The following is a 19,746-nucleotide window of genomic DNA, read 5'->3' as shown; positions in this document are numbered from 1 at the left end:
GAGAAACGCAGGGATTTGTGGAGTGTCTCGATGTGGTATGTGGAGAAAGACACAGCATGAGGTGGTAGAATTAACTCCCTTCGGCTGGCCAGAAATAAATTGACTCTGGCTCTTTATTGGCATCCTGAGCTGGAACAACAATCCCCACAGCATTTGGCGATCTGTTTCTCCCAGAGCCAGGTAAGTGGAAGGGCTGTGAGAAATATCAACAGACCCAGCTGCCTTCCATGACAGCCTCTTGACTCCAACTGTTTGCTAGTCCATATTAAAGCTAACAACAATTGGCCATTGAATGGGGTCTCCTCAGCGCAGGCATTTTGGCAGCTTAAGCTGTGTGTTAGTGCCTTTAGTTGCCTTGTTTTCGAATGGCTCTTGTTGATTATGTCTTACACTCCCCAGGGACAATTTTGCATGAGTTCCCTTCAAACGACAATGGCATTTTCCCCACTATCAAGCAAAGGATTTTGAAAATGCCTTCTGATTTCAGAAAACGGGCTTCCTTCCCTGTGAAGTAGCTTGGGAACCATCTGACAAGAGTTTCACAAACAGATAAGCCTGTTGTCCAAGCATTTTGTCCTTCGAAAGCAAAACTCTTTTTCCCCAAGCCATTTTATAAACCTGTTTTCTGACATCATGAGTTCAGGGTGGTGGTGGTGGGAAGCATTCTGAACCTTTTAATAGAGATGTACTAGTTTTGACTTTGAGGTAACCTCTCTTGGGAATCATTTAGAATGAATGAATTTCTGTTTCATACAAAAAAGGGGGGGGTTTTCCTTCAATCATGCGAATGCAGCCTGATTTTCACATATATAAATTAGCATGTTTTCACAGCCTGCAGCCTTTGACAGTCACCTGACAGCTAGCAGAAATCATTCTCTCATATCACAGTGGACTTACGATGACAGAAATGGATAAAAGCTGAAGGTGTTGCTAGAGCAGCATTCTGAAACATGTTTTTTTTTTAGTGAAACATAGCTACTCGGCATCCCAGCTCTCCGGTATCAGCGAGAGGGAGGCGCTGGCCATCCTGCAACAATGCTGCACCCCAAAAGGGGGTAAGCGGACTTGTGAGAGAAGACATGTACATGGCAAAGTTAGTGTCTAATGCATAACTAAGAGTATTTAAAGCCCTAAATGGCCTCGGTCCAGTATACCTGAAGGAGCGTCTCCACCCTCCATCGTTCTGCCCGGGCACTGAGGTCCAGCGCCGAGGGCCTTCTGGCGGTTTCCTCATTGCGAGAAGCCAAGTTGCAGGGAACCAGGCAGAGGGCCTTCTCGGTGGTGCCGCCCGCCCTGTGGAACGCCCTCCCATCAGATGTCGAAGAAAAAAAAACAGCTACCAGATTTTTAGAAGACATCTGAAGGCAGCCCTGTTTAGGGAGGCTTTTAATGTTTAATAGATTATTTTATTTCACTTTTCTGTTGGAAGCCGCCCGGAGTGGCTGGGGAAACCCAGCCAGATGGGCGGGGTATAAATAATAAATTATTATTATTATATTATTATTATATTTGCTGCTAAAGGGGCAGCCATTGACTTGGGATTTTTTAATCGTGTAAAATCGGCTATATTTCTGGGCTCCTGCATCTGCTATTGCCTTATCTGCTCTGATGTCGCAGACGGTTTGAACATAATATTTGGATATCTTAAAATACGAATGTCATAGAATATTAACATTAAATAACAACTTGTTATTTAATAATTATTGTCCATTTGCAATGGGTATCTTTTTGGTACGGACTGGTTGAACAATCAGTGGGTCTTGCAGTAACAGATAAGTAAAATTCTAGGCTAATGTACGAGATGCTATGTTAGGATCTCCTACACACGAGTAGGACCCTGGCAGAGACACATGCCCAACTGTCATGTCCCCTCCCTCCTGGTCAATCGTTTGGGAGCTTCAAAAGCTTTCTTCAGTCCGCAGCGACTGATGCCAACTGACATCAGCACACTTACGGATCCGCAGAGTTTCCGCAGTTGCGTGACAGAACTCAGCAACTCAGCATTTTGGCTAATCTACTTTTATTTACATATAAACACACACAGAGCACTGCAACATGGCTCCCTCTCTCTAGCATCAGGCAGCAAAGAAAAAGAACAAAGGACAATAGTCCCACTTCACGGAACACAGTAACACAAACATCCTGTCTTCGTCACTTCCCACTCTGTGGAATGAAAAATATACACCGTCATGTGATAGACAACAATCCCATGAGTGCAGACACGGGGAATGAATCGCCAACAAATCTCCAACATGCTATGCCATGAACACAAGCAGCGTCATGTCTCCCACCCACCTTAAATGAAAAAACACCAAGGAATGACTTCACCATTTGCACTAATAAGGTGCTAACTGAATGCCCATGGAACAATGATGAACAAAGAACCAGATACAGTACATCTAATGTTCAATTTATGATGGACTGCAGGGCAGGAAGCTTTCACAGGAGTCAGTGAGTCCTGAACAAATACATACAGCAACATACATAAGGAGATGAGGAGGATGAGAGTCATTTTTGTATTATATAATACATATGGGGACTTATAGGTCAGAACCATCTTCTACCTTTATGGGATACTGATCTACAGTGTTGCCTTTGCTTCTCCATCAAGTCTGAATGCTGCAATTCTGTTACCACCACCTGTTGATTCATTCTGAGGATCTAAGGAAAGGGTGGGGGAAAGCTCTCTCTCTCTCTCTCTCTCTCTCTCTCTCTCTCTCTCTCTCTCTCTCTCTCTCTCTCTGTGTGTGTGTGTGTGTGTGTGTGAGAGAGAGAGAGAGAGGGGGGGGGGCTTTCCTTCTTTGCTCCCCTGCCCGGTTTTCTCCCTGCCAGACTCTGATGCAAACCTGATCTGTCATTCTGTTTGGTGCTTTCATGATTGCTGTGTTTGAATCTCAGCTAATCAAAGACCCCCTTCTTGCTGCCTTATTTACAAAGAAGCAAACATCAAACAGTCATTACTTAAATGAAAAACACTTGGAAAAATCACACAAACTTTTCTTTTTTTCTTTTTCTTTTTGAAAAGTTCTCTAAGTGTGTTTAATTGAAAGCGGGGGAAAGGTTTTGAGGTCACTGTTGTGCTGTTTATGAAAATCTATACTGTCTCCATTACCTCCCTCTTCGCTAAAGGTAATTGCTACAGAGCCAACTGGAACAATTCCTGGTGGTTCACATGAGAAGAAGATGAAATTAATGGAAAACATTTCCCGTTCTCATAAGCACATGCCACCATCCCATGATTCCTGCATATGAGGACACCATAGCATCTAAGAATGGGCTCATTTGTCTCTTCTGGAAGTCTTGTTTAGGCTGTCAACAGACCCAGTAATAATGTGGCAATGTGGATTTTATATGGAATTTGCATCATTAATCTCTTCTTTGGCCTGTGATTTACCACAGCAAATCACAAACAAATTATCTGCTGACATGTCCTGGCACAGAAAGGCTGAAAATGTTGAATGAATGCACACAGAAGGTCCAATCCTCAGCATATCCAGGTGGGGCTGGGAAAGACCCTTGTCTGAAACCCCTGGAGAGCCAAAGACAACTAATACACACCAGTCTCTGTAGACAACGCAGAACTAGGTAAACCAGCCATCTGACTCAGTAGAACTTCCTGCATTCCTATGGTAATTGCCAAGGCACAAATAAGAATTAACAGCACTCCATATTAAGTGATTAATATTATTATTATGTTATTATTTATTCAACTTATACACCACCCGATACCTCAAGTCTCAGGGTGGTTCACAGCTAGACCACAACATATAAAATCAAACCAAAAGCAGTAACACAATACCGGCCCCCCCCTAGCTACCAAGTATCCCGTTTTTCGCAGGAACCCCCCGGATTTTAATCCGTTTCCCGCTGTTCTCCCGAATGGAGAAAAATCCCGGAAATCCCCCAGATTGCCTACCTGCCAGGGAGCCTCCATTTTGGGTGCCACTCTTCCCATGTGTGGGCACCGGAAATCGGGCAGAGCGGCACCGGAAGTTGCTTCTATGCATGCCCGGCGGCCATCTTGGTGGTGGCCACATGGCGGCGGCCATCATCAAGATGGCCGCCGCCATGCGGCCACCACCAAGATGGCCGCCGGGCATGCGTAGAAGCGACTTCTGGTGCCACTCTGCTCGATTTCCAGTGCCCACACATGGGAAGAGCGGCCCCGGAAGTTGCTTCTACGCAACCTCCGGTGCTGCGCTGCTGCTGATCCCCCATTTTTCAGCAGGAGACTTGGCAGGTATGCTCCCCCCCCCGCCCACAAAAGCCACATTCTAAAAGGGTGTTGGATATCAGTAAGATCAACCAACGGCCTGGTCAAAAAGGAAAGTTTTTGCCTGGCATCTAAAGGTCTATAATGAAGGCGCCAGATGAACGTCCCTGGGGAGAGCGTTCCACAGATGGGGAGCAACTGCAGAGAAGGCCTGTTCTCATGTTGCCACCCTCCAGATTGCAATGTAGGCTGTAACAATTGCATTCAAAGAACAATAAAGAACATAAGAGATAGTCTTATATATTTCTTATATCTAAAGTTCACTTTAATATAAACATGAAAGCATTTAAATTTTAAAAACATGAAAGCATTTAAATACCAGATTCTGAGGTGGTTCTTTCAAATTGTGACTTGGTAGTTGTGTGTGTGTGTGTGTGTGTGTTGCTAGCAAAGACAGATAACTGGACCAATTTGCATAGTGCATGTGGTGTTCCCCATGTGAAGCTGCCGGAAGCCTCTGCAAGTGACTGAAGCCATCGTCCGTTCACATGCATGCAGTCTGCTAAAAGCTGCTATGCAGGGGTAAAGTCACAAATGCCCTCAGTGGAGTTCTCTTCCCATCATTAGATTCTTCTTTGCAGTCACCCATTCTGTTACTCTGACACAAAACTAAATTTAAAAATCCCAGTGTATCTGAGTTATTCAGCAAGCAGCGGGGTGAGGAGAGTGAGAGTGAGAATTGCCTATCTCTGACTCCAAAGTTCAGGTTTCTGTTTGTGATAGTCATGTGAGATACATGATCATGGAATCAGGACTGGTATAAATCAGAACTTTAATGTGCAAAGTCAGTCAACAGTTTATGCTGCAATCTTAGGCGTTCCTCTGCTTGAACAGTGCTGTGTGAATTTAGGCTTTAAGAAAGGTTCCAGTACCAGTCTAAATAAAGGAGCATCTCTAAATTACGAACTCTTGGTGCTCACTAATTGAACCCAAGAACACAAGAAGATCCCTATGTCTGGATCAGGCCAAAGGCCCATTTAGTTCAGCATCCTGTTCTCATGGAGGTCCACTGTGGTAAACTTTCAGGCAGGATCTGACTGCAACAACAGCCTCCCCAGTTATGATTTATGGCAGGGATTCCCAGACTATGGCCCGTGGGCCGGATACAGCCTGAAGGCTTCTTTTATCCAGCCCGCAATGACCCCCGCCACCCGCTGCTGCTGCCCACTCTTAGCAGCGCAGCGCGGCTGCCCACTTCTGGGTCGGATGTGTGCCGGAAATAGCTTGCACGCATGTGAAAGTGTGGTTTCCGGTGCACTTCTGGGTCGGAGGAGGCCCGCGTGCATGCACACTAGCCATTCCAGCGCTCCTCCGACCCAGAAGTGCGCCAGAAATAGTGTGTGTGCACGCGCATGGGCGTGCGCTCACACGCACTCTCCCACCCTCCGGCCCACCGTGCAATCAGTGCGGCAGGCACTGGCCCGAAGCCAGGTAAATTTGGGGACCCCTGATTTATGGTATCTGATATTCCGTACTCTGACAGTGAATGTGAACATCCTTAAAACAGGAAGTCATAACTTTTTGGCTTCAAGTTTGAAATGTTGGAATAAAATGACTATGGTTCAGTGGTATACATGCTGAATGTCCCAGGTTCACTTTCCTGCATCTACAGGTATGTCTGGGAAAGACCCTTGTCTGATAGGAATGCAGTTACCATTCAGTGTGGCCAATACTGAGCTAGATAACCCCAGTGCTTTTTTTTCTGGGGGGGGGGACACATACCCCCAGGGCCGGATTTAGGTTTGATGAGGCCCTAAGCTACTGAAGGTAATGGGGCCCTTTGTATGTCCAGCTGTCCTTTGTCCTTAGGGAGCAGGCCAGCGGATGGGGCCCATTACTTACATCATAGGAGCCTACACAACACAAAACACTGTTGTTGTATGTACTTTAGGTTTTATTTTATTTGTTTTTTATCTTATATTTTGAAAATCTACATCCAGTTTTTTTTCCAATTTTTTTGGGGGCCCCCCAAGAGTGGGGGGCCCTAAGCTATAGCTTGTTTAGCTTATGCGTAAATCCGGCACTGCATACCCCTAAACATCTTGTGAATCTAAGTTTGGCCTCATTGAGGAGCAGTATTTCAATATGAGTAGGAAAAAGAGAGTACCCCTAAAAATTCTTTTTAAAAAAGCACTGGTTAACCCATTGGTCTGGCTCAATATAGGGCAGCTATCTCCATACTTAAAAGAACAGAAAAAACCAAGATAAGGCGTCACATCATTATTTTTCCCTCTATGTCTTAACATTTTGCAGTTGCCTATGGTAGATATCCATGTGATACTGATTATATTGTGAGTGAGTTCAATACGTGCTTGAGAAAATGATGCAACAGTCAGGAGTATTGCAAACTCACCGTTAAGAACACCTTCGAAGGAGATCTCCGCTGTGAAGTGGTGGCAAATTGTCACTTTGCTGTGAGAAACACAGTTGTGTGAATCCAGCTCAGCATTTGGCAATCTCATTATCTAGGCACACACAGAAAAGCAGATCCTCAAATATATTACACTAGAATATTTGGATTTGAAACAGCTTTTTTTTTCCGTTTTCCGCAATCTAAATGCATTGTATGAATGATTGCTAATGTTTTAAAGTTTGTCATTTGTTGCTTGACCTGGAGTGAATGAATCAATAGCCAAAGACAATTGCTCAAATGAAATGGTGACCTGACAAGGCAAGGCCACAGTGATTTGTCCTGTTTTGTGTCATATATTCAACCCTTTCAGCGTTCTAGCTCCATTGTCTGAGATACACTAATGTCTTCCATTCTTTCTTGAAAAACAAACAAAATATCAATGAATTGCCACCAGGCTAGGATTTTTCCATCTTTACACATCCTGAAGTAATGAAATTATATACTTATAGCTCCAGTGCTGTTTATAGGCCTTGATTGGTTCATGTTTGCTATAATGAGAGACATTCAAACAAAACTATAGCATGCAAAGGAGATTCAAACACAGATTTTTTTTAATTTAAAAACAAACAAATCAGAAACAGAACACTGTTTAAATTGAAAGACAATATAAAAGAAAAAGAGAGAGAACATTATGGCAAGTCATGGAATTTGTCCATAGGCTGTCTTAAGGAGAATGTAGCTGTTGAATACACATAAGAGAGAGATTCATTAAGCGTAAGAAATGAGTGCACAGAATGAATGGGTATTGATGATTAATGCTCATTATGCATACCCAACATAGTATTTTATTTTGCAACTGAAGATGAGTTAGTCTGCATTGTATTGTTATTCTTATTGCCAAATTGGATGGCTTTAAAAGAGGATTAGACAAATTCATGGAGGATAAGACTATCAATGGCTACTAATCCTGGGGTGGTGTTCTCCCTTCAACTGTTGGAGTCTTCTGAATTTTAGTTGCTGGAAATCACAGGAAGGAGAAATGCTGTTGCTCTCAGATGCTGCTTGAGGGATTCCCATAACATCTGGCTGGCCATTGTGAGACCATGATGCTGGACTAGAACAGGGCCACTGGCCTGATGCAGAAGGCTCTCCTTACACTGTTTGTTTGTTTGTTTGTTTGTTTGTTTGTTTCTTTGTTTGTTGCTGTGGCAGCAGTGGCTATCTGTGCCTATCTGCAAATATTCTGGAATAATTTACAAAAAAAACAACCCATTTTTTCTTAAACTAAAAACAAAAACATAAAAACCCTGACCTTTGTGAGAGACCTGGAATGTAGGCCTCAATGTACTGTATTTATTTGTGTGGCATGTGTATAAGCTTCGGCCCCAGTTTCTGTGTGGAAGGGTTGGTGGAGCACGGTTTGGAAGACATCTGTTTTGCGCAAATTCACTCTGACTGCAGTGAGCTGTCAGTTCGCGAGCTCTGCTCAGAGGAGAGATGTGGCAGATACAGACAGTGGTATTGAGTCAAAGTCCTGCCCATGACAACAATAATTAGCTGCAGACAACATTTCAACACAATAACCAGGTTTGCTATAGCTCTGGCAGACACATACTTCCTCTGCTAATCTCCCCTACACCAGGCACCCCCAAACTTCGGCCCTCCAGATGTTTTGGACTACAATCCCCATCATCCCTGACCACGGGTCCTGTTAGCTAGGAATCATGGGAGTTGTAGGCCAAAACATCTGGAGGGCCGCAGTTTTGGGATGCCTGTCCTACACTCTTGCAATATTTGAATTCTGGAATACAGGGCACCAAATACAAAAAGCCTCAAAAGCCGTACTTATGCTCATAACTCTGAAATTTACTAGGCACACAAGGGTACATAATGCGTATATAATGTGACTACAGCCACATAACTTTTCTCAGTTTGGGCACAACCCACCACCAGTGTGGAAGGGAAAGCCCCACACTCACTCTCTAATAACAACAGCATTTGTTTATTTACTTATTTTAGACCACTTAATGTGGTGTGTGTGTGTGTGTGTGTGTGTGTGTGTGTGTGTGTGTTGTATAGCAAAGAAAGCCAAGAGAGGACTCTGGAGGAGGAGTCAAAATGTGCAGGGGAGATTGACATGTGACCAAAGATGCAACAATGAGCTGCAGATTTATTCTTTAAAATGTTAAAATGTTAGAACAAAGAGCAACTATACCACTATAAATGGTAAATTCTGCAGGACCCAAAGTCTCAGACGAAACTAAAACATGAAACCAATTAAATCAGCAATTCATAATAAATGCAATATATCCACCTGTTTCAGGTGTGACGTCCCAAATGTTGGGCTCCCAACTCCCAGTAGCCCAAGTCAGCATGGGACGATGACAGTCCAACCACATTTGAAGGTTCCTCATGAGGATATACTAGATTGGCCGTAGTCATCAACAGCCATCCTAAAAGAATGCTTTTAGAAAATGCTGGGGCTCAGATTTTGATGAGTGTCCAGGTGAAGGCAATTCCATGTTTATAGATCATTTAGGAGGACTACTTTTTGACATGTGCACAGCACCCTGCTTTATTTGGTATAAAGATGGAAAAATCTCCAAGATGGACAGAACATGTTCGCACTTGCAGAGTTTTTCTGCTCACCGCTTTCCTCAGATATGCTCTAATACTAATGAAGATAGTAAAATGTTCTAGTTAAAGTCATGAATTCTATAGAATACAATATCTAACCAGTTTCACAATCACACAGCATATAAATAGCTTAAGACCTAACGGGTAGATTTGAAACTTTGCTACAAAAGAGCAACATCATTAAATCTTTCTAAAAAAGGAAAAATGGTTACAACCTCACATTTTCCCATCGTAATTGTGTGTATTAATGCTTGCACAATTTCCCACAATTTGGGGGGGATGTACATCACGACAATTGCCACATGTGGATATGGTTTCTTGTTGTTGTTTTCTTATATTACAGTCATTTCAATATAGGAAATGCACAGTTTGTGAAGTAGAATTTGGGATTAAGGGACAACAAGGCTGGAATAAGTTATTCACGATTCTGTTTACATAAGAATGGGCTGGTTATGATCTACTGGTATTTGTCTGAAAGATTTGAAGCAGATCAACAAAGATTTCTGGCTCCCACTCGTTTGAAAATGGAAACAACAAAATGGCTCAATTTTACTATTGAAATGGGGAGTGGAAGCTAGGAACTTAAGAGTAGATTTTTCTGAGGAAGGACTGTGAGCTCAGTTCAGTACTGGAAACAAAATTGGGGGCTCAAAAGTCTTTGTCGTTTGCTGTGGTTGTTGGATCTCTAGGCTGTCATTAAAACAACAAAGAAAGCATTGATTCAACCAGTGGTGGAGGAACCCTCTCTGGCACCCAGGGCGGAGCGGCCCGTATGGAGTGTGCATGTAAGGCATCCCGTATGGACTGTGCATGTGCAAGCGGCACCCCTATGGACTGGGAGCACCCTTGGCTGCTCTACAGCTGGAGGGAGGCAGAGGCCATCTTGTCACACACACCCCAGAGTGGCAAATGGGGTGGCCCACCCCCTTCGCCCCCCACTTCATACGCCCCTGGATTCAGCAAGTCTGAAGTCTGCCCTCTTCTTATTAATGCATCCCAGGAAGGAAGAGAGAAACCCAGCTGGGACACCAATGCAATTTCAGGAAGTGCTTGCCTCTGGGAAGGCTGCGGAGTGAAGACCACTAAGGATGTGATTTGCAGAATGAAAGAAAAGACACTCAGAAGCCTGTAGCAGTTGGCAGTGCTATGGTACTTACCTGACTTCCCAACCAATGGGTCACTACTGCTTACAGGGTGGGAGAGTCAGAAGGGCAAGGAGGTGGGGAGATTGGTACTGCAACTTGTTAAAGCACATCAGTGGGTGATTTTTTGTTTAAAAACGTTGGAAGCTGCATTTAAGTTCTTTAAAAATCTAAGATGCTTTGTTTTAACAAACCAGCAAATCAACCAGAGCTTTTCAGAATTCCACAGGCAGCATTCTACATAGCCTCATCTTGTATGGTCAGCAATGCCTACTGGAGGACAGGAAAAAAGCAATGGGAAATCCAGTTGGAAGCTGCTAAGTAAAACAAAAAAAAGTTCAACCAACCCCCCACTCATCACCCAGTCATTTCTTAGTTATTTTAAAGTCAGAAAGAGGCAGATCCTTCATTCTTCTCTCCCTCATGATAAAACTGAATCCCCACTAAAAGCCCCTAGACATGTTTGCCTGCAGTTTAGCAGACTTGGGCTACTGTGGAATGGCTCCTATGCCTGAAAATTTCAGCCACTTTGGCTCAAATGGGAAAAGGTTAAACCTATTTTTTAACTCCCCGTTATAGTGACTAGGACAATGCAGAGCTTCACTTTATGCAGAGCAGATTGGAACATGGATAGAGGACGGAACAATTCAGCAATCGATCAGAATTCTTAGAAAACACACTGATACAAATACAACGTGAATTTATACTTGGATGGAGTCATATAATCCCTTACCCACAGTCTGAAGAGACAGATTCTAGGAATAGTTTGCTTCCTTTATCTGCTGTTTGTGTGAGCTAGACAAACACAGGAATACAAACGTCTAAGAACAAAGAGAGCTTAAGAAGAGATTTGCACAGGATATTTTAGAGCTAATTCCAAGTGACAATTAAACAGGATCCAGTGGGATTCGCCTTAAGGCTTTGCTTTTCCTCGTCTTTGTCAACAAAGAGAATGCAGTCCCAAATTAGGAATATTCAGCTTTTTCTCCTCTCTGACCAATTAGATGAAGGCAACATATTATCTGTATTACCTAATTGCCTCTTCTCAGAAATTCGTAAGAATGGGAAAAAATCTGTTGCTTATTAGACTGAGGATCCATAGCATGAACCATTTTTGTGATGAAGCCTCTAGATATGAGCAAAAATGAAGAACGGATGTTTGAACTACATCACACATTTCCTCCCATGCGTCTATATGTTTGCGCCAGCAATCTGTAGTGTTGTTTCATTTGATTTGAAAGGGGGAGTGGGGAGGCAGGAGGCTGCAATCCTTCCGTATTGGAGATCAGGAGATTAATTTTTTAAAGGGAAGGATTGTAAAAAGCAGGCATTGGTAAAACATATGTTCCTTGAGCAGCTACAAATATGAGTATTTGACTTTATTGTTTTTCAATATGGAACTGGTTTAGGCTTCAGACAGTTGCAGTTTTTAATGCAACGGTCATAATCAGCAGGGTAGAAACAGGGAATCAGAAGGAAACAGCACGGGGCAGGATCACTTGTGAAAGGGGAAAACCTGGACAAATTATTACAGTAATACTAGATCTGGTTAGAAATCGATGTAACCGTTTCACCAAGGTGTCTGAATCAACCCTGATTTACAGCAGCCAAAGTCCTAGCCCATAATTAAGAAGACTCCATAAATCAGAAAGCCTTAGATTTAATCCTAGCATTACTATAAATACCTTTAGAAGGAACTTGATTTGAGTTTTGATAGTTGAATGTATACAGTGGAACCTCGGTTTACACCTACCTCTGTTTATGAACGCCTCCGTTTACGAACGCCACAGACCCAGAAGTGTTTACATCCAGGTCCCAGGTTGCTTCTGTGCAGCGTGCACATTCTGTTCCACAACAGATCACCATTTATTTATTTTTAAAATAGCTGCTACATCTTAGATTTTGATTAAAATTGCTGTATTGGATTATCTCACATGTCCAAGTCACTGCTGTGAACAAAAATTTTCTTTGCCTTATATAGTTTTCGAGTTAAGAGCTCAGTTGGTAGAGCATGGGACTCTTAATCTCAGAGTCATGAGTTCGAGACCCATGTTGGGTGAAATATTCATTGCAGGAGGTTGGACTAGATGTTACTTGTGGTTCCTTCAAACTATTCTATGATTCTATGGTGAGAGAATTAGGGAAATATTATATACATGCATGATACACTTTTAAAATATATATTTTTAAAAAGCAATGTGGACTAAGGTCACTTCTGGGGCCCTTCTGGGATTAATCTTAAGCTTCATTAAATGTTTCCTAGTAGATCTACTCCTGAATGCTGGGGATGTTACTGCCTGTCAGTTTCCTCCTCCTTAGTCTCAGGCTGCATACACACTAACCCATTTGCAGGACATAAATGTAGTTTTTCTCAATCTAGAGTTGGATGAAGATTGTAACAATGTTCATAAGCCTCATAAGGAGATGTGGCATTAAAATAAATATTTGTTTAAGCAATATGGAGTTGTTGCCTGATATTAAGAAATTTGATCATTACCATCTAGTCACTTGACTCAGTCTGTAAAGTGCAAAATATTTCTAAGTAAAAAAAAAAATTATCCCTCCTTGCCATGTTCTTGTTGATGAAATTGTGCCGTGAGGGCAGGGGGAAGCAGGCCACCGCCATGGACTTTAAAAACAACAACAGTGGATGATTTAACAGAAGTCTTTGTATTCTGCCTGTACCCTTCACTTTACCTTCCGATGCATAGCCAAACCGTCTGCTATATGTTTTGATAGTTGGATAATTGGGAGCACTCTTGGGTTGTGTGTACACCTGGTTTCCTCCTGCTGCTCATATAATGGAGATCAGGAGTTGATGAATGAAACATTGGTGCCCAGTCTCTGCAGCAACCACTGAAGAGCACTCCAACAGAAGTGACCCTCTGGTCTCCATGGATAAAATGCTGAAACCCTAGACCAGTTGTCCAAAGGGAATCCATCCATAAAAAAGAACTTGAAAGCAAGCCTGATACGAACAAAGACAGTCCTGTGTTCTTTTTTTTAAAAAAACCCACCCGTTTCTTTTTTTATATTGATATAGCCATAGACGTACCATTTTATGATATGTGTGTAAAACCCACATACAAAACGTATAAAGGAAGAGTCCCAGTACCGTACCCTTTGACTTCTCATGGTAGGAGATATTAACTTAAAAAGAAAAGAAAAGAAAAAGTTGTCATTTTTTTTTAATAGACCAAGACAAAACATAATTTCAAACTCAAGACCAAAATGCACATCTTTCTTGGCAAAATGCAGTGCTTCTGTGTTCAAATTAACTGCTAAGAAATTAAAGGGTAGAATCCTTTGGGAGCAATGTGGGAGTATAAGAAACACAAGAAGCTCCCTTTTACTGAATCAGACCATTGATCTGCCTACCTCAGTACTGTCTACACCAGTGTTTCCCAACCTTGGTTCTCCAGCTGTTTTTGGACTACATCCCTGACCATTGGTCTTTCTAGCTAGGGATGGTGGGAGCTGTAGCTAAAAAACAGCTGAAGACCCCCACCCCCCCAATTTCTACCAAAAACTAAAAAGGCATTAAGATGCCTCCCTTTTGGCCCTCATTCTCTGTCAGTTCTGAGTTGACTTCAATTCAGATAACCAACAGTTATCCTATTTAAAGTAGGCCCAATGGGTTATATCCAATACTAGTCTTGCTAAGAATAGACTCATTAAGGCTGGTGGGCCTTAGCTGACCATGTCCATTAATGTTGGCGAGTCTACTCTGAGTAAGGCTAGTATTGGCTATACATCCAATTGAAATGAATGGACATGACTAACTGAGGTCTGTCAATTTCAGTGGGTCTGCTCTGGATAAGACTTAATTGGGATACAACCCACTGTCTGTGTCTAACCCTAAATCATTACTGCTTCAGTTGGTGTTTGGAGCTCAGAGTATCAACTCAACAAGCAGGCCGGACTTCTGCCCCAGGCAAAAAAAGAAAAGAAAGAACATCTCTTGTGCTGATCAAGCTGGAACATCAGGACCATGTGTCCTGGCTTGTCCACTGACTTGTTTCAGGTCAACGACTCATGGAAAATGGCCATAATTGCCCATGAGCTGAAGATGCTAAACACTGATGTTGCCACTCTACAGAGTGGCCTCTAAATAAACATTTCAATAACTAGATTTCAAGGTTAAAAAATGAAAGAAACAAGACAGACTTTAAAACAGACATTATTGTTCTGATAAGGTGAAAATATACTTAATGGCTACATAGTTATTTGTCATACTGCGTTGAGAAATCTGTGCAGGAATAATTACAATACAGTTTTCATAAGTGCTAAGTAAGAAATCAGAATGTGCTTTCATTTCAAGGTTTTCATATGCAAATAGGTTTATTGCAAGATACATGCTTTAGCTTGTTACATTTTTAGCCACAGCCTCACCTATATACCAGCGAATATGCAAATATTATTATTTCTATTGTCATTGTTATTTATTGAATTTATATACCACCCTATACCCAGAAGTCTCTCTGTTAAAATAATACTATTACGATATATATATTGTATATATAGAGAGATAAACGCTGTCAGGCCTCTTAAAACTGATGTAGCTTCAGGTCTCAGCATGTCTCATTCTGGTCCTTCCACTTACCCAGGGCCAGCCCTACCAGGAGGTAGAGTGAAGCAGCTGCCTCAGATGACAAATGCTGAGGGGCATGGAGAGGGCTATATGTGTGCTACATAGCCTGCCCTCAGGTGCAGTGGAGGATGTTATTCCAATGCCAGTGGTGAAGTGGTAAAGTGCCATAGCTCAGTAGTAGAGCCTGTGCTTTGCATGTGAAAGGTCCCTGGTTCAGTTCCTGGCATTGTTGGATATGGCTGGGAGAGGACCTTGTCTGAAATCCTGGATGAATGTGTTACTCCCAAGTCCTACCTGGAGGTACTGATGGTTGCTCACTCCAAACGCTCGGGGATCAGAAACACTCAAGGTTGTAATCCTGTGTGCAGTTAGGGCGTGCAATTCCAATTGATTTCATTCTAAATCATACACAGGTTAAGTGAGAAAAGAACCATTTTCACTGGAGTCTTAAGTCTTGCTTCTAGACTTAATACACAGAATGGTAATAAAAGCCCCTCACAGTTTTGCCTGCAAAGGACCTTGAGTGATTTTATTGTATGTTTTATGGAACATACTCCTGAACAAGCAAATGCCTACGAAAAGCTTTGGTTATAGACGAACAACCCATAAACCGATTAAGTGGGATATAATTGTGTAATGAATATTGGTGTATTCATGTAATATTAGAGCTCTGCATATTCCATTCACATACTCAAGCAAATCATTGGCTTGTCTTCATTGCAGCTACTTTTCAATCTCTGCTTTACTAAGGATGATTAGAACTGAAATGCCTTAGGTTTCCACTTTTTTTTAAGAGAAACATTTACATATTCATAGAAGTCTCTTGGCGGCAGCTGTAAACAAAGAATTATGTTCAGGACTGCAGCTAGAAATAAGATATGTCAGAGGTCTATTACCCATTCAATCGAGAATCAGTAAATGGCCCAAGGGCACTTCCTTAAATGGGAAAGGGTAAAATAACTGAGGCCGAGGCCCCAAGTGTAGCTGGAACTCAATCACATTGTTGATTTAGAGTATACCAGGCATTTTTTGTAATTGTCAAAATTCATTTAGCTTCTCTGACATGAGCGGAATGGTCTGAGATCTCAAGATAAGGCATGCTTCCCCACATTTTTCACTATGCTACACAGACCTCAAAACTGCATGCAGCAAGCGGTAGTAGAACCATGCGTCTGGATTTCTGTTACAGTCGTACTACTCTGTTTATGCTACCAAAATACATCAATAAAGTGTTTATGCTACCAAAATACATCAATGGAAGGAACTTATTCTCATGGGCATAACAGCAGGCCCAGATGTGGAGGAGGAGGGTCAAGCACTGCTAACAAAGCCCTTCACCTCGACCCCCCTTAAGGCCTGCCTTCTGATCTCAAAACAAATTTCTTGACGAGAAAGAAAAAAATATATACCCTGACAGTGCCTTTATTCTCCAGACCAGGTCCTGCTCTACCGTTCTTTCCTGAGGGGTTTAGGACACAAGAAGCTGGCGTAAAGCAAGCTGGTATAAGTTAAGTTGGTGTAAAGTCATGCCACATCCAAGCCCCATTCTGGAGCAAGGCTACTGCCAGATGAAGCAGCCCAAGGTTGTCAAGAGGGAAAAACAGGGCTTTGAAATGGAGGTCAGCTTACAATAATCTTTTTTGCCAGTCTGCGTGACTGAGCTAGGCAGAGAGAATCCACCCCCCAGCCCCGTCCTGCCCTTGCCATGCTCCCGGAATGTCTTTTTTTAAGGACTTACAGTACAGTCCTTAGAAATCACACTCAGTTGCTTGTGAAGCAAACCCTTCAGTGGTTCCACTCCATCATTTCATGAGACAGCCAGCAAGTTCATGCTTCCTCTCCATTTAGTATAATTTCAGTAGTTTGATTGACTTGTGGTGCTTGCTACCAACATTTTAATAATGCTTTTGATCTTCTGAGAGTCCTTCCTTGTTAAGGTAAAGCAGGAACCCAGTGAGACATTTATTCCACTGATCTGTCTAGCTAGCTCAATGTTGGGTTAGCAATAGGCACCACCATCTGCTTGTAATCTTGGCTGCACAAGGGGAGGATCAATTAATTGATCCATGATCCTTGACTGTAGTGGATTTTCAGGTTTCATAACAAACTTCAGGTACCTCTTAATATGCTTTAATCTGCAATATTGTAGTTTAATCTGCAATATTGTAAAGTTGCTGAATTAGGTGACAGGTGTTCCAACTATTCCAGACGTGTTCCTTCCTTTGTACGTCTTTCCTCTTGATGCATAGTTGGGTGTACACGTCTGATTTATGTCAAATCTAAACAGCAACAACAAAACCTTTCAGGAATGTAAATTGCAGAGAACCAAGCACACATCTTAAATGAGATTAGTACCTGTTCACTACTAAGCATGTTCCTTAGGTTATGTATTATTATTATTTTTTTAACGACTTTGTTCAGTTCCAAGTACTCCGTTTGATAAAATCTTTAATGATCCTGAAATTGAAATGCCATTCAACAGCAAACTGAGCTGCATAACTAAAAACTGATTGGATTGGAGTAGATGTTCTTCCATTTATGATAAGGATATGTATGATAGGATTAATATTTATGCCCTTGTTCTTTCATCCTGCCTGGGAAAGTTGGAGAGTGGCCAAGGGAAAAATGTGACCACTGTTTTGAGAGACCGCAGACACATCCTTCCTTTTCTTGCAGTCTGGTACCTTCAACCATGTCCTTATGCATGGAGGATATAGCCATCAATGACTTCAAGTCATGAGGACTGTGTTCTACCTCCAGTGTTGGAGGTTGCATGTCTCTGAATACTAGTTGCTTGGAATCACAAGTGAGGAGAGTGATGTTGCATGTAGATCCTGCCTGTGGCACCCTATTTGACTACTGTGAGAATGGGATGCTGGATTAGTTGGGCATTTGGTTTGATCCAGCAAACAGCCATCTGGGGAAAACCCAAATCATTGGCTCCAATTAAGCATTAAATAATGGGTTTTCATGGGGAAAGCACCGGGAGGGGAAGCATTTGGACACAATGCTTTAAAGCATGGGTCTGTCCCTAGAAAATGCAGGGCAAAAGGTGAGTGTAGAGGAGCCTTAACTCTCAGTGGCACTTTACTTTTTCCATTATTTTCAATGGGCCATGGGCTAATTCACCCAAAGGAGATAAGGTGGTAAACCTGATTCTGGACTATACTACTTCAAGGTGAAATGGGAAGAAGCAGCATGCTTGAATCCTTCTCTATTTCAAAGAAATATCTACACACAGAAAATCAGATACCAAGACTGAGAATTCTGACCTAGACCTTCTCATTGACATGTTACCTTTCTATACGCAAGAAACGTTTTTGTAGTGATATGGTCCGAATCATATTGTGCAAACGAAGATAATGCTGTGACTCTTCTACTCATTCAGTAAAATAGAATACCAGTAGTTTGATTTTGTGCAGTAAAGACCTGAAAGTAGCAGGGAATGCTAGTTATATTTAATAACAGGAATCACATTTGAGATTTGTACAGCAACTACTTTATTATTTTCAAATGCAAACTTCTGCATTTAGCTTGCTATTTTACAATTTTACAAACTAGGTATAAAAGACCATAAATAAATGACATAAGTTATGTGTACCTAAGATTGATGGCGAGGGAAAAATTACAAATTAAAACAAAATAGAAAATCTATATTTCTAACCAAGATTTCATTCAAATCTGCGAACCAAGCAATGCATTGTTAAGATTTTCTTCTTCTTCCCCAGAATGGACTAAATTATCATATGCCTCATACATTCTAATTTTTTTTAACCACAGTCCTTGCATATTCCATCATACTTGTAGTGATACCAAAAAATAAATGCACTCTCTCTCTCTCTTTTAAATCTGTCTAATTAGTATTCAGGATGCTTTCTTTCTGGTTATGAAAATGTCACGTGAAAGAAAAATACTGCTTTGAAGTCCTGTTCACTGGCAAGAACCAGCTTCTTCTTCTTCTTTTTGTTTTATACATATATATATATTTAATACATAGATCCATCACAAAGTTAATACAGCAAGAAACCTGGACAAACATCAACTGGTGGGATTGTGAGCAGAACAATTTTCTAATGTATGGAGGCTTGCTGTTTTGGAGTCCTGTTGATGCCTCATCTTGAACCGGGAAGAAATGGAGGCCAGTTCTCTATCAATTTCTGGTTGTTGTCAGGTTGTTTGTGTGTTGTTGTCTTTCTACCCATCCAAGCTGTTTGGTACACTTGACTGCAATCTCAGAATGCTGGGTTTGCAGTTCACAACACTTTATGCCCCCCGGCTCCTTGACAGTGCTGTGTCCTGCCATCAGCACAACTACACAAACCAAGAAATACTGATCTTCAATTTTGTGTTCATCAGACCAAAAAAAATAACCTTAGAAATGGGAAAGGAAGAAATAGGGGGGGGGAGAAGCGAGGATGAATAATAAACTCCAGAGAAACTGTTTTAGGGCCTCATTCAATGCCGAGCATGTTAAATGCAATATTTACACATTCTTTTCCTTGATTTCCCCCCGCCAGGCATGTAGGTTTGACTGTCCTGTTTCAGCTTGATGTGCTTCACTGTATCTCAGTAGGGAAGAGTCTTCTGTGACCAGAAAGCAGGTCGAGCACATCAACTGCTGAGCTCAAAATGTGGAATGGCAGTCCATTCCCCAGACTCCTGCATTCAGCTCGCCTCCAAGAACAGTCTTCAGAAAATTAACAGTGAACTCTCCAGACTCTGTAAACTTTCCTAGATAGGACTGGTAGGT

Source organism: Zootoca vivipara, chromosome 5, assembly GCF_963506605.1.
Source record: "Zootoca vivipara chromosome 5, rZooViv1.1, whole genome shotgun sequence".
Taxonomy (NCBI): Eukaryota; Metazoa; Chordata; class Lepidosauria; order Squamata; family Lacertidae; genus Zootoca; species Zootoca vivipara.
Note: the sequence above shows the minus strand (reverse complement) of the source record.